This window comes from Staurois parvus, unplaced genomic scaffold, assembly GCF_062004578.1.
Source record: "Staurois parvus isolate SC_StPar_1 unplaced genomic scaffold, SC_StPar_1.0 ptg000885l, whole genome shotgun sequence".
NCBI classification, from domain to species: domain Eukaryota; kingdom Metazoa; phylum Chordata; class Amphibia; order Anura; family Ranidae; genus Staurois; species Staurois parvus.
Window position 1 is genome coordinate 2,003,446 of NW_028318681.1, and position 26,121 is coordinate 2,029,566.

General features: G+C 44.9%; 1 long non-coding RNA gene across 18 annotated transcripts in view; it reads left to right on the plus strand.

The window, feature by feature from the left end:
* Nucleotides 1–26,121, plus strand: part of LOC149442481 (uncharacterized) — an 876,277-nt gene that overhangs the window by 399,572 nt on the left and 450,584 nt on the right. The gene's annotated exons all lie outside the window — the stretch shown is intronic.

Here is a 26,121-nt window from a genome sequence, read left to right on the forward strand (position 1 = left end):
GCTCTTAAAATATATAAGACAATAAATACATCTAAGCTGATAATATTATAAATAAAAATTATATATATATATATATATTTTTTTTTTTTTTTTTTTTTTTAAAGCACAAACTATTATAACTACTTCAAGCCAGAGCACATCTTAAATTATATCATTATAATAATACTAATATACAATAACAATATTTTTTTGTATTTTTTTTTAATCATTAACTACTATGAGCAGAAAATATCTTAAAATATATAATATTAACCACTTGCACTCCTGAGGATTTACCCCCCTTAATGACCAGGCCTTTTTTTGCTTTTTGGTGCTGCACTAATTCAACTGATAATTGCGCGGTCATGCAATGCTGTACCCAAATGAAATTTACGTCCTTTTTTTTCACACAAATAGAGCTTTTTTTTTGGTGGTATTTGATCACTTCTGTGATTTTAATTTTTTGCGCTATAAACAAAAAACCACGAAAATTTTGAAAAAAAAAAACAATATTTTCTCCTTTCGGCTATAAAAAAATATATCGTAAACTCAAAGTTAGTCATAAATTTAAGCCAAAATGTATTCTGCTGCATGTTTTTGGTAAAAAAAAATCACAATAAGTGTATATTGATTGCTTTGTGTGAACGTTATAGTGTCTACAAACTATGGTATAGATACTGTAATTTATCCCATTTTTTGCTATACAGCGCTGCACTAGTTTAACTGACAATTGCGCGGTCATGCAAAGCTGCACCCAAACAAAATTTATGTCCTTTCTTTCACACAAATAGAGCTTTCTTTCAGTGGTATTTGATCACCTGTGCGCTTTTTATTTTTTGCGCTATAAACAAAAAAAAAACCCAAATTTTGAAAAACCCAATATTTTTTCATTTCCGTCATAAAAAATATCCACAAATCTCCAATTTCATCATAAATTTATGCCAAAATGTATTCTGCTACATGTTTTTGGTAACAAAATAAAAAAAATCCCAATAAGTGTATATTGATTGCTTTGTGTGAAAGTTATAGCATCTACAAACTATGGTATAGATAATTTGAAATTTGCACAGCTTTTACTTTCTGACAGCCCATCACATTTCTTGAGGTGTTAAAATACCAGGATAGAACAAACACCCCCAAATGACCCCTTATCGGAAAGTAGACACCCTAAGCTATCTGCTGAGAGGCATATAGTGTCCATGGAAGATATATTTTTTTTCCACAAGTTTCTGGAAAATGACAAAAACATTTTTTTTTTTTTTTTTACCCAAAGTTGTCATTTAAATTATTTATTTCTCGCACAAGCCATGGGTATTTGTGGAATTATACCCCCAAAATACATTCTGCTACTTCTACCGAGGTTACCACACGTGTGAGACTTTTTGGGAGCCTAGCCGCATACAGGAGCCTGAAATCCAATGACAACTTTGAAAGCCTGAAGGTGCGTAACTTCTTCATTTCACTTCCTCACTACCTATCACAATTTTGAAGGCCCTGACATGCCAGGATAGCACCAACCCCCCCCCCCCCCCCCAAATGACCCCTTTCTGGAAAGGTTTTGAAATATAAAAAAAGAAAAGAAAAAATATGTTTTTGTTTTCTTTCTTCATTTTCCAAAAACTTTTGGCAACAAACGAGATCTGCAAAATACTCATCATGCTTCTTATCAAATTCCTTGGGGTGTCTACTTTCCAAAAATTGGTAATTCGAGGGGGTTTGGTGCTATTCTGGCATTCCAGGGCCTCCGAAACTGTGATAGGTAGTCAGGAAGTGTAATGAGGAAATAAAGCCCTTTAAAAGCCTGAAGGTGCTTATTGGATTTTGGGGTCCTGTACTTGGCTAGACTGCGAAAATGTCTCTCACATGTGGTACCCCCATACTCGGGAGAAGTAGCAGAATGTATTTTGGGGAGTAATTCCACATATACATATGGCATGTGTGAGCAAGAAACGATTTAAATGCCAATTTTGTGTAATTTTTTGTCATTTTCCAAAAACTTGTGGTAAAAAAATAAATTCTTCTATCGATTCAACATGCCTCTCAGCAAATAGTTTGGGGTGTCTACTTTCCAAAAAGGGGTCATTTTGGGGGTTTGGGGCATTTTATGCTTAGCATTAGAAGTTTATGCCACACATCACTCACTCTTCTAACCACCTGAAGACCAAGCCTTTTCTGACACTTTTTGTTCACATTAAAAAAATCAGTATTTTTGCTAGAAAATTAAAGTGAACCCCCAAACATTATATATTTTTTTAGAGCAGACACCCTAGTAAATAAAATGGTGGGTGCTGCATCTTTTTATCTCACATAGTACTTACACAGCGATTTTTCAAACGCAATTGTTTTTTAAAATATACACTTTTTTGCATTTTAATGCACAAAAACACAATATATTGGCCAGTTATTTGGTATGATATAAAAGATCCACCCACTGGCCACCCCAGGCCCCCATGCTTCGGCATATATGCTCTTTTTTTTAACTGCGGATGAAAAATCTCATCCGACAAATATAAAATATATATACCGAAGCATAGGGGCCATCCACCCACTGGCCACCCCAGGCCCCCATGCTTCGGCATATATGCTCTTTTTTTTAACTGCGGATGAAAAATCTCATCCGACAGCACTGCACACACCTACTTATGTCTATTCTGAAAGCAAGACCCTGTTGCTGTCAGAATAAACAGGTCAGTGCTGCAGTTTGACATTCCTGCAAAGAAATCAACAATGGTTAACAATAAAACATTAACTCAATAAAACAACTTTATAATTGAAATATCTCTGCAAGGAAAAGTGTGTGGTGGTATGCCCACCATTAGAAACCTCCCTGCATCCACCCACTTCTAATGGTGGGCACACATGAAATGTGCCAACAAATATAAATATTTTCCTCGCCGGCTCTTTTCCACCCTTAACTCCCTGCTCTCTCTGCCCCCACCTCCACCCAGTACCTCACTCACCGCCCACGAGATTGCTAACCACTTCCAAAGCAAGATCGACGCAATTCGCAGGGACATCACCACTGCTCAGACTTCCGCCCCACCTAGCATCCCTCACACGAAAACCCCCTCGACACTCCTCTCCTTCAACCTCACCACTGTCCAGACCTCCACCCCACCCAACATTCCTCACGCTAAAACCCCCTCAAGACTCCACTCCTTCGACCCCGTTACCACCCAAGAGGTCACTAAGATCTCTGAAGCTCGTCTTAGCACCTGCCCCCTTGACCCTGTCCCCACACAACTCCTACGATCACCCTCCTCCTCCATCCTACGCTCCCTCACTCACATCTTTAATCTCTTCCTCTCTACTGGCACATTCCCCTCCACTCTGAAGCACGCGCACATCACTCCCATACTTAAAAAACCCTCCCTGGATCCCACTGACCTGAACAACCTTAGACCCATCTCCCTGCTGCCATTTACATCCAAACTCATTGAGCGCTTTGCCTATAATCGCTTAAGCTCCCACCTCACCGACAACAACCTCCTTGATCCTATTAATATATAGTACCCCCTGTGCTATTATACCATTAAAACGCTAAGCAGCCAGCACTTAAGTGCCACAACCCAGGCACCAAACACAGTCAAAAAATAGAAAACATAAAACAGTGCAGCGCTACAAATTCCTATACAAATGAACATATAATATATGCTAATCCAATATATCTCATCCCTTGTAAGAATATAGTACTGTGGTCACTCCCAGTGACATCTAAAATAGCGTTTGTTACACCACACCATAGGTGTACTGCCTGTGTGGATCCTAATAGGGTGCACCAAGATGGCACCCACGCTGGATATGATGTCACTGCGCGGTCCGTTTAGGCCCCTCCCACTGGCGTATCTATGCGTTATGTCACGATTGGTGCACGTGACTTCCTCAGGATATCCTGAGGAAGTCACGTGCACCAATCGTGACGTAACGCGTAGATACGCCAGTGGGAGGGGCCTAAACGGACCGCGCAGTGACGTCATATCCAGCGTGGGTGCCATCTTGGTGCACCCTATTAGGATCCACACAGGCAGTACACCTATGGTGTGGTGTAACAAATGCTGATGAATAGCTGCATAAATGTGAGTAGACAACTGTAGTGTGGCTTTTAATAAAGTAAACGGTTTTACACTATGTTGGATCTTTTGGCTTTACTGGGGATGCTTATGGAGAGGCACCTGTCCTAGTACCGGGAGGTGTTAACTGGACACAAAACCTACCAGAGGAGGAGAGTCCCACCACTACTGCTGAGGAGGATTCCACGGTTTTGGAGGAACATAAAGAGGCACTTTTAGCTCATTGGTCCTGAGGGGCCTGGGCAGGAAGGTGAGGGGGCACCCCTGTCACTGTGGATTCACACTCAGTTTGGAGTACCTGCATGAAGAGTTGTTGTGTTTCACTTATTAGGACACTCAAGGACTTAGTATTTTAGATGTCACTGGGAGTGACCACAGTACTATATTCTTACAAGGGATAAGATATATTGGATTAGCATATATTATATGTTCATTTGTATAGGAATTTGTAGCGCTGCACTGTTTTATGTTTTCTATTTTTTAACCTCCTTGATCCCCTACAATCTGGCTTCCGTCCTCTACACTCCACTGAAACCGCCCTACTCAAACTCACCAACGACCTGCTAACCGCTAAAGCCAATGGCCACTATTCAGTGCTACAACTCCTCAACCTCTCCGCGGCTTTCAACATGGTCGACCACCCCCTCGTCCTCAAAAGACTATACTCTTTCGGCCTCAGAGACTCTGCTATCTCCTGGCTCTCTTCCTATCTATCACAACGCTCCTTCAGCGTTACCTATAACGCTGCCACCTCCCCCTCACTCCCCCTCTCTGTTGGGGTCCCCCAAGGTTCTGTCCTCGGGCCCCTTCTCTTCTCCATCTACACCTCCTCCCTTTGTCACCTGATAAACTCCCATGGCTTCCACTACCATCTCTATGCCGATGACACTCAAATCTATCTCTCTACCCCTCGCCTCACCCCTTCAGTCTCCGCCCGAATCACTAGCCTTCTGAACGACATTTCAGATTGGATGTCACTTCACTTCCTCAAATTAAACCTTTCCAAAACCGAGCTCCTAGTTTTCCCCCCAGCCCGTGTCTCTCACATGTGGTACCCCCATACTCGGGAGAAGTAGCAGAATGTATTTTGGGGAGTAATTCCACATATACATATGGCATGTGTGAGCAAAAAACGATTTAAATGACAATTTTGTGTAATTTTTTGTCATTTTCCAAAAACTTGTGGTAAAAAATAAATTCTTCTATCGATTCAACATGTCTCTCAGCAAATAGTTTGGGGTGTCTACTTTCCAAAAAGGGGTAATTTTGGGGGTTTGGGGCATTTTATGCTTAGCATTAGAAGTTTATGCCACACATCACTCACTCTTCTAACCACCTGAAGACCAAGCCTTTTCTGACACTTTTTGTTCACATTAAAAAAATCAGTATTTTTGCTAGAAAATTAAAGTGAACCCCCAAACATTATATATTTTTTTAGAGCAGACACCCTAGTAAATAAAATGGTGGGTGCTGCAACTTTTTTTCTCACATAGTACTTACACAGCGATTTTTCAAACGCAATTGTTTTTTAAAATATACACTTTTTTACATTTTAATGCACAAAAACACAATATATTGGCCAGTTATTTGGTATGATATAAAAGATGATGCTATGCTGAGTAAATAGATACCAAACATGACATGCTTTAAAATTGCGCATGCCCTGTGCAATGGCGACAAATTGCATACATTTTTAATATCTATAGGCAACGCTTTAAAAGCCTTTACAAGCTACCATTTTAAATTTAGAGAGGAGGTCTAGAGCTATAATTACTGCCCTTGATCCAACGTTCGTGGCGATACCTCACCTGCATGGTGCAATCGCTGTTTCCATACTGGTGCAGGGTCAACGCTGTCGACCGCAGGTGAGGGTGGGCGAGGTTCCTTTTTTTTTTCTGATTTAATTATTTTTACACTGTCCCTTTAATTTTTTTTTTTGATCACTGTTAATGCTATCTCAGGGAGGGGGAGGGGGGCATTTTCTGCAGCTAATTAGCCACTAGGAATGCTTTTACATGAAAGCCCATCGCCGGCTGAAAAAAATGATACCAGGATGATGCCTGCAGCTGCAGGCATCACCCTGGTATAACCATTCAAAGGCCAGTGGTGTACCAGTACGTCGCTGGTCCTTGTTGGGTGTATATGCTATGTTCTTTTTTTCTTTATGCAGCCTGTGGGCTGAATGAAAAAAAAGAGAAGAAATCTCTGCAAGGAAAAGTGTGTGGTGGTATGCCCACCATTAGAAACCTCCCTGCATCCACCCACTTCTAATGGTGGACACACATGAAATGTGCCAACAAATATAAAATATATATACCGAAGCATAGTGGCCATCCACCCACTGGCCACCCCAGGCCCCCATGCTTCGGCATATATGCTCTTTTTTTTTAACTGCGGATGAAAAATCTCATCCGACAGCACTGCACACACCTACTTATGTCTATTCTGAAAGCAAGACCCTGTTGCTGTCAGAATAAACAGGTCAGTGCTGCAGTTTGACATTCCTGCAAAGAAATCAACAATGGTTAACAATAAAACATTAACTCAATAAAACAACTTTATAATTGAAATATCTCTTCAAGGAAAAGTGTGTGGTGGTATGCCCACCATTAGAAACCTCCCTGCATCCACCCACTTCTAATGGTGGGCACACATGAAATGTGCCAACAAATATAAATATTTTCCTCGCCGGCTCTTTTCCACCTTCAACTCCCTGCTCTCTCTGCCCCCACCTCCACCCAGTACCTCACTCACCGCCCACGAGATTGCTAACCACTTCCAAAGCAAGATCGACGCAATTCGCAGGGACATCACCACTGCTCAGACTTCCGCCCCACCTAGCATCCCTCACACGAAAACCCCCTCGACACTCCTCTCCTTCAACCTCACCACTGTCCAGACCTCCACCCCGCCCAACATTCCTCACGCTAAAACCCCCTCAACACTCCACTCCTTCGACCCCGTTACCACCCAAGAGGCCACTAAGATCTCTGAAGCTCGTCTTAGCACCTGCCCCCTTGACCCTGTCCCCACACAACTCCTACGATCACCCTCCTCCTCCATCCTACGCTCCCTCACTCTCATCTTTAATCTCTTCCTCTCTACTGGCACATTCCCCTCCACTCTGAAGCACGCGCACATCACTCCCATACTTAAAAAACCCTCCCTGGATCCCACTGACCTGAACAACCTTAGACCCATCTCCCTGCTGCCATTTACATCCAAACTCATCGAGCGCTTTGCCTATAATCGCTTAAGCTCCCACCTCACCGACAACAACCTCCTTGATCCTATTAATATATAGTACCCCCTGTGCTATTATACCGTTAAAACGCTAAGCAGCCAGCACTTAAGTGCCACAACCCAGGCACCAAACACAGTCAAAAAATAGAAAACATAAAACAGTGCAGCGCTACAAATTCCTATACAAATGAACGTATAATATATGCTAATCCAATATATCTCATCCCTTGTAAGAATATAGTACTGTGGTCACTCCCAGTGACATCTAAAATAGCGTTTGTTACACCACACCATAGGTGTACTGCCTGTGTGGATCCTAATAGGGTGCACCAAGATGGCACCCACGCTGGATATGACGTCACTGCGCGGTCCCTTTAGGCCCCTCCCACTGGCGTATCTATGCGTTACGTCACGATTGGTGCACGTGACTTCCTCAGGATGACCTGAGGAAGTCACGTGCACCAATCGTGACGTAACGCGTAGATACGCCAGTGGGAGGGGCCTAAACGGACCGCGCAGTGACGTCATATCCAGCGTGGGTGCCATCTTGGTTCACCCTATTAGGATCCACACAGGCAGTACACCTATGGTGTGGTGTAACAAACGCTGATGAATAGCTGCATAAGTGTGAGTAGACAACTGTAGTGTGGCTTTTAATAAAGTAAACGGTTTTACACTATGTTGGATCTTTTGGCTTTACTGGGGATGCTTATGGAGAGGCACCTGTCCTAGTACCGGGAGGTGTTAACTGGACACAAAACCTACCAGAGGAGGAGAGTCCCACCACTACTGCTGAGGAGGATTCCACGGTTTTGGAGGAACATAAAGAGGCACTTTTAGCTCATTGGTCCTGAGGGGCCTGGGCAGGAAGGTGAGGGGGCACCCCTGTCACTGTGGATTCACACTCAGTTTGGAGCACCTGCATGAAGAGTTGTTGTGTTTCACTTATTAGGACACTCAAGGACTTAGTATTTTAGATGTCACTGGGAGTGACCACAGTACTATATTCTTACAAGGGATAAGATATATTGGATTAGCATATATTATATGTTCATTTGTATAGGAATTTGTAGCGCTGCACTGTTTTATGTTTTCTATTTTTTAACCTCCTTGATCCCCTACAATCTGGCTTCCGTCCTCTACACTCCACTGAAACCGCCCTACTCAAACTCACCAACGACCTGCTAACCGCTAAAGCCAATGGCCACTATTCAGTGCTACAACTCCTCAACCTCTCCGCGGCTTTCAACATGGTCGACCACCCCCTCGTCCTCAAAAGACTATACTCTTTCGGCCTCAGAGACTCCGCTATCTCCTGGCTCTCTTCCTATCTATCACAACGCTCCTTCAGCGTTACCTATAACGCTGCCACCTCCCCCTCACTCCCCCTCTCTGTTGGGGTCCCCCAAGGTTCTGTCCTCGGGCCCCTTCTCTTCTCCATCTACACCTCCTCCCTTTGTCACCTGATAAACTCCCATGGCTTCCACTACCATCTCTATGCCGATGACACTCAAATCTATCTCTCTACCCCTCGCCTCACCCCTTCAGTCTCCGCCCGAATCACTAGCCTTCTGAACGACATTTCAGATTGGATGTCACTTCACTTCCTCAAATTAAACCTTGCCAAAACCGAGCTCCTAGTTTTCCCCCCAGCCCGTGTCTCTCACATGTGGTACCCCCATACTCGGGAGAAGTAGCAGAATGTATTTTGGGGAGTAATTCCACATATACATATGGCATGTGTGAGCAAAAAACGATTTAAATGACAATTTTGTGTAATTTTTTGTCATTTTCCAAAAACTTGTGGTAAAAAATAAATTCTTCTATCGATTCAACATGTCTCTCAGCAAATAGTTTGGGGTGTCTACTTTCCAAAAAGGGGTCATTTTGGGGGTTTGGGGCATTTTATGCTTAGCATTAGAAGTTTATGCCACACATCACTCACTCTTCTAACCACCTGAAGACCAAGCCTTTTCTGACACTTTTTGTTCACATTAAAAAAATCAGTATTTTTGCTAGAAAATTAAAGTGAACCCCCAAACATATATTTTTTTAGAGCAGACACCCTAGTAAATAAAATGGTGGGTGCTGCAACTTTTTATCTCACATAGTACTTACACAGCGATTTTTCAAACGCAATTGTTTTTTAAAATATACACTTTTTTACATTTTAATGCACAAAAACACAATATATTGGCCAGTTATTTGGTATGATATAAAAGATGATGCTATGCTGAGTAAATAGATACCAAACATGACATGCTTTAAAATTGCGCATGCCCTGTGCAATGGCGACAAATTGCATACATTTTTAATATCTATAGGCAACGCTTTAAAAGCCTTTACAAGCTACCATTTTAAATTTAGAGAGGAGGTCTAGAGCTATAATTACTGCCCTTGATCCAACGTTCGTGGCGATACCTCACCTGCATGGTGCAATCGCTGTTTCCATACTGGCACAGGGTCAACGCTGTCGACCGCAGGTGAGGGTGGGCGAGGTTCCTTTTTTTTTTTCTGATTTAATTATTTTTACACTGTCCCTTTAATTTTTTTTTTTGATCACTGTTAATGCTATCTCAGGGAGGGGGAGGGGGGCATTTTCTGCAGCTAATTAGCCACTAGGAATGCTTTTACATGAAAGCCCATCGCCGGCTGAAAAAAATGATACCAGGATGATGCCTGCAGCTGCAGGCATCACCCTGGTATAACCATTCAAAGTCCAGTGGTGTACCAGTACGTCGCTGGTCCTTGTTGGGTGTATATGCTATGTTCTTTTTTTCTTTATGCAGCCTGTGGGCTGAATGAAAAAAAAGAGAAGAAATCTCTGCAAGGAAAAGTGTGTGGTGGTATGCCCACCATTAGAAACCTCCCTGCATCCACCCACTTCTAATGGTGGGCACACATGAAATGTGCCAACAAATATAAAATATATATACCGAAGCATAGGGGCCATCCACCCACTGGCCACCCCAGGCCCCCATGCTTCGGCATATATGCTCTTTTTTTTAACTGCGGATGAAAAATCTCATCCGACAGCACTGCACACACCTACTTATGTCTATTCTGAAAGCAAGACCCTGTTGCTGTCAGAAGAAACAGGTCAGTGCTGCAGTTTGACATTCCTGCAAAGAAATCAACAATGGTTAACAATAAAACATTAACTCAATAAAACAACTTTATAATTGAAATATCTCTGCAAGGAAAAGTGTGTGGTGGTATGCCCACCATTAGAAACCTCCATGCATCCACCCACTTCTAATGGTGGGCACACATGAAATGTGCCAACAAATATAAATATTTTCCTCGCCGGCTCTTTTCCACCTTCAACTCCCTGCTCTCTCTGCCCCCACCTCCACCCAGTACCTCACTCACCGCCCACGAGATTGCTAACCACTTCCAAAGCAAGATCGACGCAATTCGCAGGGACATCACCACTGCTCAGACTTCCGCCCCACCTAGCATCCCTCACACGAAAACCCCCTCGACACTCCTCTCCTTCAACCTCACCACTGTCCAGACCTCCACCCCGCCCAACATTCCTCACGCTAAAACCCCCTCAAGACTCCACTCCTTCGACCCCGTTACCACCCAAGGGGTCACTAAGATCTCTGAAGCTCGTCTTAGCACCTGCCCCCTTGACCCTGTCCCCACACAACTCCTACGATCACCCTCCTCCTCCATCCTACGCTCCCTCACTCACATCTTTAATCTCTTCCTCTCTACTGGCACATTCCCCTCCACTCTGAAGCACGCGCACATCACTCCCATACTTAAAAAACCCTCCCTGGATCCCACTGACCTGAACAACCTTAGACCCATCTCCCTGCTGCCATTTACATCCAAACTCATCAAGCGCTTTGCCTATAATCGCTTAAGCTCCCACCTCACCGACAACAACCTCCTTGATCCTATTAATATATAGTACCCCCTGTGCTATTATACCGTTAAAACGCTAAGCAGCCAGCACTTAAGTGCCACAACCCAGGCACCAAACACAGTCAAAAAATAGAAAACATAAAACAGTGCAGCGCTACAAATTCCTATAGAAATGAACATATAATATATGCTAATCCAATATATCTCATCCCTTGTAAGAATATAGTACTGTGGTCACTCCCAGTGACATCTAAAATAGCGTTTGTTACACCACACCATAGGTGTACTGCCTGTGTGGATCCTAATAGGGTGCACCAAGATGGCACCCACGCTGGATATGACGTCACTGCGCGGTCCCTTTAGGCCCCTCCCACTGGCGTATCTATGCGTTATGTCACGATTGGTGCACTTGACTTCCTCAGGATATCCTGAGGAAGTCACGTGCACCAATCGTGACGTAACGCGTAGATACGCCAGTGGGAGGGGCCTAAAGGGACCACGCAGTGACGTCATATCCAGCGTGGGTGCCATCTTGGTGCACCCTATTAGGATCCACACAGGCAGTACACCTATGGTGTGGTGTAACAAACGCTGATGAATAGCTGCATAAATGTGAGTAGACAACTGTAGTGTGGCTTTTAATAAAGTAAACTGTTTTACACTATGTTGGATCTTTTGGCTTTACTGGGGATGCTTATGGAGAGGCACCTGTCCTAGTACCGGGAGGTGTTAACTGGACACAAAACCTACCAGAGGAGGAGTGTCCCACCACTACTGCTGAGGAGGATTCCACGGTTTTGGAGGAACATAAAGAGGCACTTTTAGCTCATTGGTCCTGAGGGGCCTGGGCAGGAAGGTGAGGGGGCACCCCTGTCATTGTGGATTCACACTCAGTTTGGAGCACCTGCATGAAGAGTTGTTGTGTTTCACTTATTAGGACACTCAAGGACTTAGTATTTTAGATGTCACTGGGAGTGACCACAGTACTATATTCTTACAAGGGATAAGGTATATTGGATTAGCATATATTATATGTTCATTTGTATAGGAATTTGTAGCGCTGCACTGTTTTATGTTTTCTATTTTTTAACCTCCTTGATCCCCTACAATCTGGCTTCCGTCCTCTACACTCCACTGAAACCGCCCTACTCAAACTCACCAACGACCTGCTAACCGCTAAAGCCAATGGCCACTACTCAGTGCTACAACTCCTCAACCTCTCCGCGGCTTTCAACATGGTCGACCACCCCCTCGTCCTCAAAAGACTATACTCTTTCGGCCTCAGAGACTCCGCTATCTTTTGGCTCTCTTCCTATCTATCACAACGCTCCTTCAGCGTTACCTATAACGCTGCCACCTCCCCCTCACTCCCCCTCTCTGTTGGGGTCCCCCAAGGTTCTGTCCTCGGGCCCCTTCTCTTCTCCATCTACACCTCCTCCCTTTGTCACCTGATAAACTCCCATGGCTTCCACTACCATCTCTATGCCGATGACACTCAAATCTATCTCTCTACCCCTCGCCTCACCCCTTCAGTCTCCGCCCGAATCACTAGCCTTCTGATCGACATTTCAGATTGGATGTCACTTCACTTCCTCAAATTAAACCTTGCCAAAACCGAGCTCCTAGTTTTCCCCCCAGCCCGTGTCTCTCACATGTGGTACCCCCATACTCGGGAGAAGTAGCAGAATGTATTTTGGGGAGTAATTCCACATATACATATGGCATGTGTGAGCAAAAAACGATTTAAATGACAATTTTGTGTAATTTTTTGTCATTTTCCAAAAACTTGTGGTAAAAAAATAAATTCTTCTATCGATTCAACATGCCTCTCAGCAAATAGTTTGGGGTGTCTACTTTCCAAAAAGGGGTCATTTTGGGGGTTTGGGGCATTTTATGCCTAGCATTAGAAGTTTATGCCACACATCACTCACTCTTCTAACCACCTGAAGACCAAGCCTTTTCTGACACTTTTTGTTCACATTAAAAAAATCAGTATTTTTGCTAGAAAATTAAAGTGAACCCCCAAACATTATATATTTTTCTAGAGCAGACACCCTAGTAAATAAAATGGTGGGTGCTGCAACTTTTTATCTCACATAGTACTTACACAGCGATTTTTCAAACGCAATTGTTTTTTAAAATATACACTTTTTTGCATTTTAATGCACAAAAACACTATATATTGGCCAGTTATTTGGTATGATAAAAAAGATCCACCCACTGGCCACCCCAGGCCCCCATGCTTCGGCATATATGCTCTTTTTTTTAACTGCGGATGAAAAATCTCATCCGACAAATATAAAATATATATACCGAAGCATAGGGGCCATCCACCCACTGGCCACCCCAGGCCCCCATGCTTCGGCATATATGCTCTTTTTTTTAACTGCGGATGAAAAATCTCATCCGACAGCACTGCACACACCTACTTATGTCTATTCTGAAAGCAAGACCCTGTTGCTGTCAGAATAAACAGGTCAGTGCTGCAGTTTGACATTCCTGCAAAGAAATCAACAATGGTTAACAATAAAACATTAACTCAATAAAACAACTTTATAATTGAAATATCTCTGCAAGGAAAAGTGTGTGGTGGTATGCCCACCATTAGAAACCTCCCTGCATCCACCCACTTCTAATGGTGGGCACACATGAAATGTGCCAACAAATATAAATATTTTCCTCGCCGGCTCTTTTCCACCCTTAACTCCCTGCTCTCTCTGCCCCCACCTCCACCCAGTACCTCACTCACCGCCCACGAGATTGCTAACCACTTCCAAAGCAAGATCGACGCAATTCGCAGGGACATCACCACTGCTCAGACTTCCGCCCCACCTAGCATCCCTCACACGAAAACCCCCTCGACACTCCTCTCCTTCAACCTCACCACTGTCCAGACCTCCACCCCGCCCAACATTCCTCACGCTAAAACCCCCTCAAGACTCCACTCCTTCGACCCCGTTACCACCCAAGAGGTCACTAAGATCTCTGAAGCTCGTCTTAGCACCTGCCCCCTTGACCCTGTCCCCACACAACTCCTACGATCACCCTCCTCCTCCATCCTACGCTCCCTCACTCACATCTTTAATCTCTTCCTCTCTACTGGCACATTCCCCTCCACTCTGAAGCACGCGCACATCACTCCCATACTTAAAAAACCCTCCCTGGATCCCACTGACCTGAACAACCTTAGACCCATCTCCCTGCTGCCATTTACATCCAAACTCATTGAGCGCTTTGCCTATAATCACTTAAGCTCCCACCTCACCGACAACAACCTCCTTGATCCTATTAATATATAGTACCCCCTGTGCTATTATACCGATAAAACGCTAAGCAGCCAGCACTTAAGTGCCACAACCCAGGCACCAAACACAGTCAAAAAATAGAAAACATAAAACAGTGCAGCGCTACAAATTCCTATACAAATGAACGTATAATATATGCTAATCAAATATATCTCATCCCTTGTAAGAATATAGTACTGTGGTCACTCCCAGTGACATCTAAAATAGCGTTTGTTAAACCACACCATAGGTGTACTGCCTGTGTGGATCCTAATAGGGTGCACCAAGATGGCACCCACGCTGGATATGACGTCACTGCGCGGTCCCTTTAGGCCCCTCCCACTGGCGTATCTATGCGTTACGTCACGATTAGTGCACGTGACTTCCTCAGGATGACCTGAGGAAGTCACGTGCACCAATCGTGACGTAACGCGTAGATACGCCAGTGGGAGGGGCCTAAATGGACCGCGCAGTGACGTCATATCCAGCGTGGGTGCCATCTTGGTGCACCCTGTTAGGATCCACACAGGCAGTACACCTATGGTGTGGTGTAACAAACGCTGATGAATAGCTGCATAAGTGTGAGTAGACAACTGTAGTGTGTCTTTTAATAAAGTAAACGGTTTTACACTATGTTGGATCTTTTGGCTTTACTGGGGATGCTTATGGAGAGGCACCTGTCCTAGTACCGGGAGGTGTTAACTGGACACAAAACCTACCAGAGGAGGAGAGTCCCACCACTACTGCTGAGGAGGATTCCACGGTTTTGGAGGAACATAAAGAGGCACTTTTAGCTCATTGGTCCTGAGGGGCCTGGGCAGGAAGGTGAGGGGGCACCCCTGTCACTGTGGATTCACACTCAGTTTGGAGCACCTGCATGAAGAGTTGTTGTGTTTCACTTATTAGGACACTCAAGGACTTAGTATTTTAGATGTCACTGGGAGTGACCACAGTACTATATTCTTACAAGGGATAAGATATATTGGATTAGCATATATTATATGTTCATTTGTATAGGAATTTGTAGCGCTGCACTGTTTTATGTTTTCTATTTTTTAACCTCCTTGATCCCCTACAATCTGGCTTCCGTCCTCTACACTCCACTGAAACCGCCCTACTCAAGCTCACCAACGACCTGCTAACCGCTAAAGCCAATGGCCACTATTCAGTGCTACAACTCCTCAACCTCTCCGCGGCTTTCAACATGGTCGACCACCCCCTCGTCCTCAAAAGACTATACTCTTTCGGCCTCAGAGACTCCGCTATCTCCTGGCTCTCTTCCTATCTATCACAACGCTCCTTCAGCGTTACCTATAACGCTGCCACCTCCCCCTCACTCCCCCTCTCTGTTGGGGTCCCCCAAGGTTCTGTCCTCGGGCCCCTTCTCTTCTCCATCTACACCTCCTCCCTTTGTCACCTGATAAACTCCCATGGCTTCCACTACCATCTCTATGCCGATGACACTCAAATCTATCTCTCTACCCCTCGCCTCACCCCTTCAGTCTCCGCCCGAATCACTAGCCTTCTGAACGACATTTCAGATTGGATGTCACTTCACTTCCTCAAATTAAACCTTGCCAAAACCGAGCTCCTAGTTTTCCCCCCAGCCCGTGTCTCTCACATGTGGTACCCCCATACTCGGGAGAAGTAGCAGAATGTATTTTGGGGAGTAATTCCACATATACATATGGCATGTGTGAGCAAGAAACGATTTAAATGACAATTTTGTGTAATTTTTTGTCATTTTCCAAAAACTTGTGGTAAAAAATAAATTTTTCTATCGATTCAACATGTCTCTCAACAAATAGTTTGGGGTGTCTACTTTCCAAAAAGGGGTCATTTTGGGGGTTTGGGGCATTTTATGCTTAGCATTAGAAGTTTATGCCACACATCACTCACTCTTCTAACCACCTGAAGACCAAGCCTTTTCTGACACTTTTTGTTCACATTAAAAAAATCAGTATTTTTGCTAGAAAATTAAAGTGAACCCCCAAACATTATATATTTTTTTAGAGCAGACACCCTAGTAAATAAAATGGTGGGTGCTGCAACTTTTTATCTCACATAGTACTTACACAGCGATTTTTCAAAAGCAATTGTTTTTTAAAATATACACTTTTTTTACATTTTAATGCACAAAAACACAATATATTGGCCAGTTGTTTGGTATGATATAAAAGATGATGCTATGCTGAGTAAATAGATACCAAACATGACATGCTTTAAAATTGCGCATGCCCTGTGCAATGGCGACAAATTGCATACATTTTTAATATCTATAGGCAATGCTTTAAAAGCCTTTACAAGCTACCATTTTAAATTTAGAGAGGAGGTCTAGAGCTATAATTACTGCCCTTGATCCAACGTTCGTGGCGATACCTCACCTGCATGGTGCAATCGCTGTTTCCATACTGGCACAGGGTCAACGCTGTCGACCGCAGGTGAGGGTGGGCGAGGTTCCTTTTTTTTTTTTCTGATTTAATTATTTTTACACTGTCCCTTTAATTTTTTTTTTTGATCACTGTTAATGCTATCTCAGGGAGGGGGAGGGGGGCATTTTCTGCAGCTAATTAGCCACTAGGAATGCTTTTACATGAAAGCCCATCGCCGGCTGAAAAAAATGATACCAGGATGATGCCTGCAGCTGCAGGCATCACCCTGGTATAACCATTCAAAGGCCAGTGGTGTACCAGTACGTCGCTGGTCCTTGTTGGGTGTATATGCTATGTTCTTTTTTTCTTTATGCAGCCTGTGGGCTGAATGAAAAAAAAGAGAAGAAATCTCTGCAAGGAAAAGTGTGTGGTGGTATGCCCACCATTAGAAACCTCCCTGCATCCACCCACTTCTAATGGTGGGCACACATGAAATGTGCCAACAAATATAAAATATATATACCGAAGCATAGGGGCCATCCACCCACTGGCCACCCCAGGCCCCCATGCTTCGGCATATATGCTCTTTTTTTTAACTGCGGATGAAAAATCTCATCCGACAGCACTGCACACACCTACTTATGTCTATTCTGAAAGCAAGACCCTGTTGCTGTCAGAAGAAACAGGTCAGTGCTGCAGTTTGACATTCCTGCAAAGAAATCAACAATGGTTAACAATAAAACATTAACTCCATAAAACAACTTTATAATTGAAATATCTCTTCAAGGAAAAGTGTGTGGTGGTATGCCCACCATTAGAAACCTCCCTGCATCCACCCACTTCTAATGGTGGGCACACATGAAATGTGCCAACAAATATAAATATTTTCCTCGCCGGCTGTTTTCCACCTTCAACTCCCTGCTCTCTCTGCCCCCACCTCCACCCAGTACCTCACTCACCGCCCACGAGATTGCTAACCACTTCCAAAGCAAGATCGACGCAATTCACAGGGACATCACCACTGCTCAGACTTCCGCCCCACCTAGCATCCCTCACACGAAAACCCCCTCGACACTCCTCTCCTTCAACCTCACCACTGTCCAGACCTCCACCCCGCCCAACATTCCTCACGCTAAAACCCCCTCAACACTCCACTCCTTCGACCCCGTTACCACCCAAGAGGCCACTAAGATCTCTGAAGCTCGTCTTAGCACCTGCCCCCTTGACCCTGTCCCCACACAACTCCTACGATCACCCTCCTCCTCCATCCTACGCTCCCTCACTCACATCTTTAATCTCTTCCTCTCTACTGGCACATTCCCCTCCACTCTGAAGCACGCGCACATCACTCCCATACTTAAAAAACCCTCCCTGGATCCCACTGACCTGAACAACCTTAGACCCATCTCCCTGCTGCCATTTACATCCAAACTCATCGAGCGCTTTGCCTATAATCGCTTAAGCTCCCACCTCACCGACAACAACCTCCTTGATCCTATTAATATATAGTACCCCCTGTGCTATTATACCGTTAAAACGCTAAGCAGCCAGCACTTAAGTGCCACAACCCAGGCACCAAACACAGTAAAAAAATAGAAAACATAAAACAGTGCAGCGCTACAAATTCCTATACAAATGAACGTATAATATATGCTAATCCAATATATCTCATCCCTTGTAAGAATATAGTACTGTGGTCACTCCCAGTGACATCTAAAATAGCGTTTGTTAAACCACACCATAGGTGTACTGCCTGTGTGGATCCTAATAGGGTGCACCAAGATGGCACCCACGCTGGATATGACGTCACTGCGCGGTCCGTTTAGGCCCCTCCCACTGGCGTATCTATGCGTTACGTCACGATTGGTGCACGTGACTTCCTCAGGATATCCTGAGGAAGTCACGTGCACCAATCGTGACGTAACGCGTAGATATGCCAGTGGGAGGGGCCTAAACGGACCACGCAGTGACGTCATATCCAGCGTGGGTGCCATCTTGGTGCACCCTATTAGGATCCACACAGGCAGTACACCTATGGTGTGGTGTAACAAACGCTGATGAATAGCTGCATAAGTGTGAGTAGACAACTGTAGTGTGGCTTTTAATAAAGTAAACGGTTTTACACTATGTTGGATCTTTTGGCTTTACTGGGGATGCTTATGGAGAGGCACCTGTCCTAGTACCGGGAGGTATTAACTGGACACAAAACCTACCAGAGGAGGAGAGTCCCACCACTACTGCTGAGGAGGATTCCATGGTTTTGGAGGAACATAAAGAGGCACTTTTAGCTCATTGGTCCTGAGGGGCCTGGGCAGGAAGGTGAGGGGGCACCCCTGTCACTGTGGATTCACACTCAGTTTGGAGCACCTGCATGAAGAGTTGTTGTGTTTCACTTATTAGGACACTCAAGGACTTAGTATTTTAGATGTCACTGGGAGTGACCACAGTACTATATTCTTACAAGGGATAAGATATATTGGATTAGCATATATTATATGTTCATTTGTATAGGAATTTGTAGCGCTGCACTGTTTTATGTTTTCTATTTTTTAACCTCCTTGATCCCCTACAATCTGGCTTCCGTCCTCTACACTCCACTGAAACCGCCCTACTCAAACTCACCAACGACCTGCTAACCGCTAAAGCCAATGGCCACTACTCAGTGCTACAACTCCTCAATCTCTCCGCGGCTTTCAACATGGTCGACCACCCCCTCGTCCTCAAAAGACTATACTCTTTCGGCCTCAGAGACTCCGCTATCTCCTGGCTCTCTTCCTATCACAACGCTCCTTCAGCGTTACCTATAACGCTGCCACCTCCCCCTCACTCCCCCTCTCTGTTGGGGTCCCCCAAGGTTCTGTCCTCGGGCCCCTTCTCTTCTCCATCTACACCTCCTCCCTTGGTCATCTGATAAACTCCCATGGCTTCCACTACCATCTCTATGCCGATGACACTCAAATCTATCTCTCTACCCCTCGCCTCACCCCTTCAGTCTCCGCCCGAATCACTAGCCTTCTGATCGACATTTCAGATTGGATGCCACTTCACTTCCTCAAATTAAACCTTGCCAAAACCGAGCTCCTAGTTTTCCCCCCAGCCCGTGTCTCTCACATGTGGTACCCCCATACTCGGGAGAAGTAGCAGAATGTATTTTGGGGAGTAATTCCACATATACATATGGCATGTGTGAGCAAGAAACGATTTAAATGACAATTTTGTGTAATTTTTTGTCATTTTCCAAAAACTTGTGGTAAAAAAATAAATTCTTCTATCGATTCAACATGCCTCTCAGCAAATAGTTTGGGGTGTCTACTTTCCAAAAAGGGGTCATTTTGGGGGTTTGGGGCATTTTATGCTTAGCATTAGAAGTTTATGCCACACATCACTCACTCTTCTAACCACCTGAAGACCAAGCCTTTTCTGACACTTTTTGTTCACATTAAAAAAATCTGTATTTTTGCTAGAAAATTAAAGTGAACCCCCAAACATTATATATTTTTTTAGAGCAGACACCCTAGTAAATAAAATGGTGGGTGCTGCAACTTTTTATCTCACATAGTACTTACACAGCGATTTTTCAAACGCAATTGTTTTTTAAAATATACACTTTTTTACATTTTAATGCACAAAAACACAATATATTGGCCAGTTATTTGGTATGATATAAAAGATGATGCTATGCTGAGTAAATAGATAACAAACATGACATGCTTTAAAATTGCGCATGCCCTGTGCAATGGCGACAAATTGCATACATTTTTAATATCTATAGGCAACGCTTTAAAAGCCTTTACAAGCTACCATTTTAAATTTAGAGAGGAGGTCTAGAGCTATAATTACTGCCCTTGATCCAACGTTCGTGGCGATACCTCACCTGCATGGTGCAATCGCTGTTTCCATACTGGCACAGGGTCAACGCTGTCGACCGCAGGTGAGGGTGGGCGAGGTTCCTTTTTTTTTTTCTGATTTAATTATTTTTACACTGTCCCTTTAATTTTTTTTTTTGATCACTGTTAATGCTATCTCAGGGAGGGGGAGGGGGCATTTTCTGCAGCTAATTAGCCACTAGGAATGCTTTTACATGAAAGCCCATCGCCGGCTGAAAAAAATGATACCAGGATGATGCCTGCAGCTGCAGGCATCACCCTGGTATAACCATTCAAAGTCCAGTGGTGTACCAGTACGTCGCTGGTCCTTGTTGGGTGTATATGCTATGTTCTTTTTTTCTTTATGCAGCCTGTGGGCTGAATGAAAAAAAAGAGAAGAAATCTCTGCAAGGAAAAGTGTGTGGTGGTATGCCCACCATTAGAAACCTCCCTGCATCCACCCACTTCTAATGGTGGGCACACATGAAATGTGCCAACAAATATAAAATATATATACCGAAGCATAGGGGCCATCCACCCACTGGCCACCCCAGGCCCCCATGCTTCGGCATATATGCTCTTTTTTTTAACTGCGGATGAAAAATCTCATCCGACAGCACTGCACACACCTACTTATGTCTATTCTGAAAGCAAGACCCTGTTGCTGTCAGAAGAAACAGGTCAGTGCTGCAGTTTGACTTTCCTGCAAAGAAATCAACAATGGTTAACAATAAAACATTAACTCAATAAAACAACTTTATAATTGAAATATCTCTTCAAGGAAAAGTGTGTGGTGGTATGCCCACCATTAGAAACCTCCCTGCATCCACCCACTTCTAATGGTGGGCACACATGAAATGTGCCAACAAATATAAATATTTTCCTTGCCGGCTGTTTTCCACCTTCAACTCCCTGCTCTCTCTGCCCCCACCTCCACCCAGTACCTCACTCACCGCCCACGAGATTGCTAACCACTTCCAAAGCAAGATCGACGCAATTCGCAGGGACATCACCACTGCTCAGACTTCCGCCCCACCTAGCATCCCTCACACGAAAACCCCCTCGACACTCCTCTCCTTCAACCTCACCACTGTCCAGACCTCCACCCCACCCAACATTCCTCACGCTAAAACCCCCTCAACACTCCACTCCTTCGACCCCGTTACCACAAAAGAGGTCACTAAGATCTCTGAAGCTCGCCTTAGCACCTGCCCCCTTGACCCTGTCCCCACACAACTCCTACGATCACCCTCCTCCTCCATCCTACGCTCCCTCACTCACATCTTTAATCTCTTCCTCTCTACTGGCACATTCCCCTCCACTCTGAAGCACGCGCACATCACTCCCATACTTAAAAAACCCTCCCTGGATCCCACTGACCTGAACAACCTTAGACCCATCTCCCTGCTGCCATTTACATCCAAACTCATTGAACGCTTTGCCTATAATCGCTTAAGCTCCCACCTCACCGACAACAACCTCCTTGATCCTATTAATATATAGTACCCCCTGTGCTATTATACCGTTAAAACGCTAAGCAGCCAGCACTTAAGTGCCACAACCCAGGCACCAAACACAGTCAAAAAATAGAAAACATAAAACAGTGCAGCGCTACAAATTCCTATACAAATGAACATATAATATATGCTAATCCAATATATCTCATCCCTTGTAGGAATATAGTACTGTGGTCACTCCCAGTGACATCTAAAATAGCGTTTGTTACACCACATCATAGGTGTACTGCCTGTGTGGATCCTAATAGGGTGCACCAAGATGGCACCCACGCTGGATATGACGTCACTGCGCGGTCCGTTTAGGCCCCTCCCACTGGCGTATCTATGCGTTACGTCACGATTGGTGCACGTGATTTCCTCAGGATATCCTGAGGAAGTCACGTGCACCAATCGTGACGTAACGCGTAGATACACCAGTGGGAGGGGCCTAAACGGACCGCGCAGTGACGTCATATCCAGCGTGGGTGCCATCTTGGTGCACCCTATTAGGATCCACACAGGCAGTACACCTATGGTGTGGTGTAACAAACGCTGATGAATAGCTGCATAAGTGTGAGTAGACAACTGTAGTGTGGCTTTTAATAAAGTAAACGGTTTTACACTATGTTGGATCTTTTGGCTTTACTGGGGATTGTTATGGAGAGGCACCTGTCCTAGTACCGGGAGGTATTAACTGGACACAAAACCTACCAGAGGAGGAGAGTCCCACCACTACTGCTGAGGAGGATTCCATGGTTTTGGAGGAACATAAAGAGGCACTTTTAGCTCATTGGTCCTGAGGGGCCTGGGCAGGAAGGTGAGGGGGCACCCCTGTCACTGTGGATTCACACTCAGTTTGGAGCACCTGCATGAAGAGTTGTTGTGTTTCACTTATTAGGACACTCAAGGACATAGTATTTTAGATGTCACTGGGAGTGACCACAGTACTATATTCTTACAAGGGATAAGATATATTGGATTAGCATATAATATATGTTCATTTGTATAGGAATTTGTAGCGCTGCACTGTTTTATGTTTTCTATTTTTTAACCTCCTGATCCCCTACAATCTGGCTTCCGTCCTCTACACTCCACTGAAACCGCCCTACTCAAACTCACCAACGACCTGCTAACCGCTAAAGCCAATGGCCACTACTCAGTGCTACAACTCCTCAACCTCTCCGCGGCTTTCAACATGGTCGACCACCCCCTCATCCTCAAAAGACTATACTCTTTCGGCCTCAGAGACTCCGCTATCTCCTGGCTCTCTTCCTATCTATCACAACGCTCCTTCAGCGTTACCTATAACGCTGCCACCTCCCCCTCACTCCCCCTCTCTGTTGGGGTCCCCCAAGGTTCTGTCCTCGGGCCCCTTCTCTTCTCCATCTACACCTCCTCCCTTGGTCACCTGATAAACTCCCATGGCTTCCACTACCATCTCTATGCCGATGACACTCAAATCTATCTCTCTACCCCTCGCCTCATCCCTTCAGTCTCCGCCCGAATCACTAGCCTTCTGAACGACATTTCAGATTGGATGTCACTTCACTTCCTCAAAGTAAACCTTGCCAAAACCGAGCTCCTAGTTTTCCCCCCAGCCCGCGCCCCCCCCCCCCCGACCTCTCCATCACGACCAACAACACCACCATCAGCCCCACCCCGCAAGCCAGAGTACTTGGTGTCATTCTAGACTCCAATCTGTCTTTCCAGCCCCAGATCCAATCGCTGACAAATTCATGCAGACTCCACCTCCACAACATCTCCAAAATACGCACATTCCTAACTCCAGAAACTACAAAGCAACGCGTTCACTCCCTTATCATATAACGACTTGACTACTGTAACTCCCTCCTTGTCGGCTTACCCCAACACAGGCTAACCCTGCTTCAGTCTACTCTGAATTCTGCGGCCAGACTCATCCACCTTACTAACTGCTCCGTATCTGCCACCCCCCTCTGCCAATCCCTCAACTGGCTTCCGATTGCCCAACGCATAACACTCAAAATACTAACACTGATGTACAAAGCTGTTCATAACACTGCCCCAAACTACATCACCGACCTGATATCCATCTACCACCCAAATCGCACTCTCCGCTCCTCACAAGACCTCCTACTCTCTAGTTCCCTGGTCTCCTCCTCCCATGCCCGCCTCCAGGGCTTCTCCCATCCTCTGGAACTCACTACCCCAATCCATCAGACTGTCACCTACCCTCCTCACCTTTAGGCGCACCCTGAAAACCCATCTCTTCAGAGAAGCCTACCCCGCCCTCACCTAACTGCTGATCTCCTCCGCTCCCCCCACCACTCCATCCCCCACTGCTATTTCCTCCTGTACCACTCTCCCCTCCCTCCTAGATTGTAAGCTCCAAGGAGCAGGGCCCTCGAACCCCTCATGTATTTTATTGTATTGTTACTGTATTGTCTCATGTATTGTCTCCCATTGTAATGTACAGCGCTGAGCAAACTGTTGGCGCTATATAAATACAGTATAATAATAATATTTAGACTACTACAATAAAGAACATATTTTAAAATATATAATACTAATAATAATATTCAACAACTATATTTTTTTTTGTTTTTTTTTTGTTTTTTTTTTTAATTTTTTTGTTTTTTTGGGTTTTTTTTTAAAGCATTAAATACTATAACTTCTACAAGACAGGAAAACTCTTAAAATATATAATACAATAAATACATCTAAGCTGATAATATTAATAATAGATCTCTATAATACCATTCTCCTCATCGATCACGTAGTCGATTCCATTGTCATCTAGAAACTCTCTCATACGGTTGAAATCCTGGTTCCCTCGCACGATAGGAATGTTCGCCCGGCACATGGGACAGGTAGCACTCTGTTCAACCCATTGTTGGAGGCAGCGGTTGTGGAATTGGTGATCGCAGGGTAGGGTAGTATTGGCGTCTCCATCTTCACAATCTGCTAAACAAATGGTACAGATTACCTGCTCCTCGCCGCGAGGCTCCATGGCCGGTGCTCCCTGTGGCTCCATGGCTGGTGCACCCTGTGGCTCCATGGCTGGTGCACCCTGTGGCTCCATGGCTGGTGCACCCTGTGGCTCCATGGCCGGTGCACCCTGTGGCTCCATGGCCAGAGCTCCCTGTGGCTCCATGGCCAGAGCTCCCTGTGGCTCCATGGCCAGAGCTCCCTGTGGCTCCATGGCCGGTGCTCCCTGTGGCTCTGGGTGGTGCTCAGCAGCCCTGTTGCGGTCTCTTGGAGATCGGCTTCGGCTGATGGCGGCGTCCTCCCTTCTCTGCCGATGTTGCGCTCTGGACCTCGTCCGATGAGCTATGGGAGACTCTCCGCCCTCCTGACGTGATGGCCTTCCACGAGATGGACGTCGTGAAGATCTCGGCATCCTGGTAGTAATTGATGCCGGAGTACCTGAAAACAGCTTAAATATATCTAATATTAAGTAGAAAAGGTACAATTTCTGGGGAAATTGTGTTCTTGCCTGCAGCAGTAGTCTACAAGTGCAGTGGGCGGAGTAGCATTTGTCACTCTGCTGGCTGCTCACACACCTGGGTTCCTATGGCAACTCACTCTACAGCAAGGGCAGAGGAGTGGGCGGAGCCTCTGTTGACACAGCTGGGTTGCTATGGCAACTCACTCTGAGAGGCATTTTTATATACACACTGCTCCAACTTGCCAACTTCACTGGCGATTGCCATCTTCAAACACTTGTAGTTTTAAAAGTATAAATGCTACCGTGAAAAGGGTTATATTGTTAGAATCACAAGAACCAGACCTAAATTTTGATGTATAGTATGTGTCTGAAATATTAAAAATGAATGCACAGTCGCAGTTTAAAAATGTCCCTTAAAATTTCAGGTGACTGTGAGTGAAGTTTCAATGAAAGTCAATGGGAGGGGTGAGTTGCAAACAAATGGTCATATTGTGAAAACTATCAGGAC